This window comes from Ornithorhynchus anatinus, chromosome 1, assembly GCF_004115215.2.
Source record: "Ornithorhynchus anatinus isolate Pmale09 chromosome 1, mOrnAna1.pri.v4, whole genome shotgun sequence".
NCBI lineage: Eukaryota > Metazoa > Chordata > Mammalia > Monotremata > Ornithorhynchidae > Ornithorhynchus > Ornithorhynchus anatinus.
The window spans coordinates 125,637,860-125,644,717 of NC_041728.1; the positions used below are offsets into that span (position 1 = coordinate 125,637,860).

A 6,858-nucleotide genomic window follows, 5' to 3' on the forward strand; every position below is an offset into this window, starting at 1 on the left:
GCTAATCCTGGCTCTGCCACTTGCTTGCTGTGTGACCTTGGGCACTTAGCCTCTCTGTGTCAGTTTCTTCATCTATAAAATGGGCATTGAATACCTGTAATCCCCCCTCCCCCAACCCCTTAGACAGTTCATAGCAGTTGGGGCAGGGACCTAATTATGTTTAATCTTCCCCAGTGCTTAGCACATAGTAAGTACTTTAAAAATTACCAGAATTATTATTAGCACTGACTGAGATTGCAAGAGCTGGACCTGATGAAGGAAGACCGCAGTTATGGGTATTGGATCCTTAGGGGAACAACGTCTTGCCTTGCCAGATTAATCTGCCTGTGCAATTTTTCTCTTAACCCTCTCCAAAGTCCACAACCCTATATTATTGTTTGAGATACTTCACTGTATCTTTGCTGTACAGAAGCTATCCTGCTTTCTCCTCAGGAGCAGCATGGCCTATTGGAAGGAGTAAAAATTTGGGAGTTAGAACACCTGGGTTCTAATCCCATCTCCGCCTGTTGCCTGCTGTGTGATTTTGAGCTTCTCTGGGCCTTTGTTTCCTCATGTGTAAAATGGGGATTCAATGCCTGTTTTCCATTCTGCTTAGACTGTTAGCCCCATGTGGGTTAGGTACTATGTTCTACTTTGTTTATTTGAACCTACTCCTCCACTTAGAAGAGTACTTCACAAACATTGTCTTGTCTTATGGTATCGAGTCGTTTCCAACCCATAGCGACACATCTCTACCTGAAACCCCCACTTTCATTTGCAATCGTTCTGGTAGTGTATCCAAAGAGTTTTCTTGGTAAAAATATGGAAATGGTTTACCACTGCCTTCTTCGGTGCAGTAAAACTTGAGTCTCCACCCTTGACTCTCTCCCATGCCGCAGCTGCCCAGGACAGGTGACTTTAGACCTGTAGCAGATTGTCTTCCACTCACTAGCCACTGTCCAAGCTAGGAATGGAATGGATGTGCCTCTGCTTGACTCTCCCTCCCATAACTGAGGCTGGCAGAGTACTGCAAACTTTCCAGGTGCAATCCTGAGAGGGAGCTTAACACACAGTAAGTATAATAATAATGTATCTTGATCCACAAACCTGGGTTGCTATGAACAGTGCCTTAATGCTAGTGATCTGATTTTATTCCAGGTCCTATTATATATAAATATGACAACATAGCTGTATAAATAAAATCATAAATGCATACATTTTTATGCAGAAAAATATGTGAGAGGAAAAGAGAGTGAGGACTTTGAAACCATCAGATGTTATATAAATTTAAGAAAGAATAAATAAGTGGTGCAAGATTGACTATTTTCAGATTTAATTTGAAAATACAGTACATCTAAAAATGGAGGCTGTTCGTTCCATACTCTTTTTTAAAAAAACTGGAAGGCTTTGATTAAAATGCCACAAAACTCAATGCAAGAAATTCTGTTTAAGGTCACTTATCCGGATATTGACAGCCATGGTGCCCTTCATTCTCCTTTTTCGCCTTCCTATCTCTCTCTCCCTCTCCCCTCTTTTTCTTCTTCTTCTGAGAGTTCCCCCTCTCCTTTTATTTTTTTCTCTTCCAAATTCTAACCAAGCCAGCTGAGTTCCCTGGAGACTTTCAATCTCTGTACATAAACTTGAAGAATTGAGCAAAGGGCAGTTGAGCAAGTGAAGGAGGAATCTTTTACTTTTTTCTTCCAAATGCCAACCAAAGAATGGAGGTGAGAGTGTGGGTTTAGGTAGAGGGAAAAAGTCCATTTGGCAAACAGGAATATCTTTATATGCATATATAAGTTGATTGAGTCCATGTTAATGCACAGGCTTAATTCTAGGACAAGATTTTTCAGTGCCCTTTTAGGATTATGATAGATAATTTCTCTACCCAACCCCTGTTAAAGGGGAGCTTGTTTCTCTTTAACAGCCCCACAGCACCATTGTACTTATGTGCAAATCCATAATTTATTCATTTATATTATTGTCTGTCTCCCCCTCTAGACTGTAAGCTTGTTGTGGGCAGAGAACAAGTCTACCAACTCTGTTATACTGTATTCTCCCAATAGCTTGGTACAGTGTTCTGCACAAAGTAATCACTCAATAGATATGATTATTTGATTGCTTTTGTCATGTGAAAGAACTGGAATGAAATTCTAGGGGAAGGGATTGGAAAAGGAAATGGAACAGAGAGTTTTTTCACGTAACGAAGAAGCAGCATGGTCTAGGGGATTAGAGCATGGGCCTGGGAGTTGGAAGGACCTGAGTTCTAATTCTGGCTTTCCCACTTGTCTGCTGTGTGACCTTGAGAAAGTCACTTAACTTCCCTGTGTCTCAGTTCCCTCATCTGTAAAATGGGGATTAAGACTGTGAGCCCCACGGGGAACAAGGACTGAGTCCAACCTGATTAGCTTGTATCTACCCCAGTGCTTTGTACAGTGCTTGGCACATAGTAAGCACTTAACAAGTGCCATAGAAACAAAAAAACCAAAAAACCCAGGAAACAAAGGGCTTTGGCTGGGGAGAAAAGGGTGATAAGGAAGATAATTTAGTTGGCAGGCTTGTTTCAGTCTTGGCTGGCCCTCCCATCCAAGGAAATTTGTTCAGGACTCTCATCACCAGGTCAGAGGGTTCCTTATCTCTGCCTGAAATGGGTCACAGTAACGATTTCATGATGTTCTGTCAGGAAATGTTCTCATCAGGAGGCTCCTAACTGATGGGGATTTGATTGATACCGTCACTGTGTTTCAGTGGCAGGAAACTCAGAAGACTCAGTAGGGAACAGCTTTGGGAATTGAATTCCAGCTTGAAACATTCATCTTCCTGCCCTAACAGTCTCCTTCGTAGGGGTCCAGACCCAGGCTCATCCTTTCTGTCACACAGCGGGAGTTTTTCAGCTGCATATAGTACTAGACTGTTAACATTCCCCACTTTTCTTTGTCAGACTTTTCAGATTTCAGTGGGCTTGCTCTCAGCCATTAGCTTTCTGTAACTTGTTTTTATCAGACACATGATAGGATCTTATTTAAATGTATCATAATTATGCAAAGTATAGATAATTTTTTGTTTGGGCAGCGCTATGTGAAATTACAATCCACAGACCCAAAGACTAAAGTAATAGGCTAATTTTAAAAAAAGAAGCCTGAAGGTAAGTATTTTAAAATAAAACGAAAACCCCACCCCTGACATTATCAAGGCACATCCTCTTGTAATAAGATCATCTGCAAAAAAACCCTCAAAAAACAAACAAAAAACCTTCCATGTTATCATATTATCTCCGCAATGTACAGTATAATTAATTTACCATTAAGAAGTTCCTGTAAAATGACTTTTTTATTTAACTAACCTTCTCACCCCTCCTATTTTCCCTGTAGTTTGATTTTTAAAAGTTCTGCTATATTAGGTTCCTTTAGAATTACAATTTTTATGCTAGTGAATATGGAGTGGGATGGGGAAAGTGAAGCTTTAATCCTGTTGGTCTAGAGTACACTAGGTCTTTAGCTTCCAAATACACAAATTATTTGGGCATTTTGCATACTACGTTGAAGCATCATGGCATAATGGACGGAGCCACAGGTCTGGGAGTCAGAAAGACGTGGGTTCTAAACCTGGGCCAACCACTTGTTTGCTGTGTGACCTCAGGCAAGTCACTTAACTTCTCTGAGCCTGTTACTTCTTCTGTAGAATGGGAATTAAGACTATGAACCCATGTGGACGGGGACTGTGTCCAACCTGATTAGTTTGTATCTACGCCAATGTTTAGTACAGTGCCTGGCACATAGTAAGCTCTGAACAAGTACCATGAAAAAGCAATCAATTGTCACTTTTTTAATTTTAATTTTTAAAAAAAATTTAATTTAAGAATAATGATGATGATGATAATAATAACAACAACAATGGCATTTGTTAAGTGCTTATCAAGTGTCAAGCACTCATCTAAGAGCTAGGATAGATTCAAATTGAGCAGATTGGACACAGTCTGTGCCTTATACAGGGCTCACAGTTTAAGTAGGAGGGAGAATTAGTAATTAATCCCCATTTTACAGATTTAGTTAAATGACTTACCCAAGGTCACACAGTTCATTCATTCATTCAATTGTATATAATGAGTGCTTACTCTGTGCAAAGCACTGTACTAAACACTTGAGGAAGTATAATATAGTAGCAAACAGATACAATCCTGCCCAAAATGAGCCCAAAGTCTAGAGTGGGAAACAGACATTAATATAAATAGATGAAAAAATGAATAAATTACAAATATATACATAGCAGCGTGGCTCAGTGGAATGAACCCGGGCTTGGGAATCAGAGGTCACGGGTTCGAATCTCAGCTCCACCACTTGTCAGCTGTGTGACTGTAGGCAAGTCACTTAACTTCTCTGTGCCTCAGTTCCCTCATCTGTAAAATGGGGATGAAGACTGTGAGCCTCACGTGGGTCAACCTGATTACCCTATATCTACCCCAGTGCTTAGAACAGTGCTCTGCACATAGTAAGCGCTTAACAAATACCATAATAATAATTATTATTATTAATAATTATTTTAGTATTTGTTAAGCGCTTACTATGTGCAGAGCACTGTATGAGTGCTCATTCAACATTCAACAATGAATGAGATTGTCCCACGTGAGGCTCACATTTTTTAATCCCCATTTTTACAGATGAGGTAACTGAGGCCCAGAGAAGTTAAGTGACTTGCCCAAGGTCACACAGCAGACAAGTGACAGAGTCAGGATTAGAACCCAAGACCTCTGACTCCAAAGCCCTTGCTCTTTCCACTAAGCCACGTTGCTTCTCTAAGCAGCTTCTACATATGTGCTGTGGGGATAGGTAGGAGGATGAATGAAGGAGCAAGTCAGTGTGGCATAGAAGGCAGTGGGAGAAGAGGAGAGGAGAGCTTAGTCAGGGAAGGCTTCTTGGAGGAGCTGTGCCTTCAACAAGGTTTTGAAGTGTGGGGAGAACAATTGTCTGTCTAATAATAATAATAATAATAATAATAATAATGTTGGTATTTGTTAAGCGCTTACTATGTGCCGAGCACTGTTCTAACTGCTGGGGTAGACACAGGGGAATCAGGATGTCCCACGTGGGGCTCACAGTCTTAATCCCCATTTTACAGATGAGGTAACTGAGGCACAGAGAAGTTAAATGACTTGCCCACGGTCACACAGCTGACAGGTGGCAGAGCTGGGATTCGAACTCATGACCTCTGCCTCCAAAGCCCATGCTCTTTCCACTGAGCCACGCTGCTTCTCCAATAATAATGTTGGTATTTGTTAAGCGCTTATTATGTGCAGAGGAGGGAGGCCATTCCAGGCCAGAGGAAGGATGTGGGTGAAATGTTGACAGTGAGATAGACAAACTCGAGGTACAGTGAGAAGGATAACATTAGAGGAGCGATGTGCAGTCTGGGTTGTAGTAGGAGTGTAGCGAGGTGAGCATGGGGCAAGGTGGCTAAGTGCTTTAAAGCCAATGGTGAGGAGTGTTTGTTTGATGAGGAGGTGGATGGGCAGCCACTAGAGTTTCTTGAGGATTGGGCAGTATGGTCTGAACATTTTGAAGAAAAATGATTCGAGTAGCAAAATGGAGTATGGACTGGAGTGGGGAGAGACAGTAGGCAGGGAGGTCAGCAAGGAGGCTGATATAATAACCAAGGTGGGATAGGATAAGTGCTTGCGCTGAGGTGGTAGCAGTTTAGATGGAGAGGAAGGGGTGGATTTTGGCAATGTTGTGAAGGTAGAACTGACAGGATTTAGTGATGGCTTGAATACGTGGGTGGAAATAGAGAGAGGAGTCAAGCGTAATGCCAACGTTATGGGTTTGGGAGACAGGAAGGATGGTGGTGCCATCTACAGTGTGAAGCAGCACGGCTTAGTGGAAAGAGCACGAACTTGGGAATCAGAGGTCATGGGTTCTAATCCTGGCTATCCCACTTGTCTGCTGTGTGACCTTGGGAAAGTCACTTAACTTCCCTGTGCCTCAGTTCCCTCATCTATAAAATGGGGATTAAGACTGTGAGCCCCACTTTGGACAACTTGATTACTTTGTATCTACCCCAGCACTTAGAACAGTGCTTGGCACATAGTAAGTGCTTAACAAATACCATCGTTATTATCAATATTATTACAGTTATGGGAAAGTGATCCAGAGGACAGAGCTTGGGTGAGAAGATAAGAAATTCAGTTTTAATAAGAAGTACACTTTCAGCCAGGATTACAACCTAGGCTTTCTGATTCCCAGGCTCATGTCCTTTCCACTCGGCCCCTCTGCTCCTTCTCTCCTCCCCATTCCCCAACCCCTCCCTCTGCTCTTCCCCCTTTCCCTCCCCACAGCAAATGTGCCTATTTGTATATATGATTTATTACTCTATTTTGTTAATGATGTGTATATATCTATGATTCTATTTATCTTGATGATATTGATGCCAGACTATTTGTTTTATTTTGTTGTCTATCTCCCCTGTTTAGACTGTGAGCCCATTGTTGGGCAGGGATTGTCTCTATCTGTTGCCAAATTGTACATTCAAAGTGCTTAGTACAGTGCTCTGCATATAGTAAGTGCTTAATAAATACAATTGAATGAATGAATGAATGATGAATACTCCATGTTATGATGATAATATTATCTGAACCTTTTAATGTATTTAAAGGAAGAGTATTGGGTCTCTTTCATTTAGCAATATCAATAGCAGTAGTAGCAGCATTTATTGAGTGCCCACATGATGCAGTGTACTATACTGGGCACATGTGAAGTACAGAATAATGGAATGGTACTTTCTCTGCACACAAGGAGCTTACATTCAAATGAAAGTAATAAACATAAAATTTTTATGACCAGAGTGGTGAAAAATAAATAAATAAATGAATATAACAAGTATAGGATATAT

At 41.1% G+C, this 6,858-nt stretch overlaps 1 non-coding gene across 1 annotated transcript; it reads right to left on the bottom strand.

Moving 5' to 3' along the window:
* Positions 1 to 901: 901 nt before the first annotated feature.
* On the bottom strand, positions 902 to 1,039 carry LOC114815922. The gene has a single exon (XR_003763718.1). It is a non-coding gene; the product is annotated as a small nucleolar RNA SNORA7 (small nucleolar RNA).
* Positions 1,040 to 6,858: the final 5,819 nt, after the last annotated feature.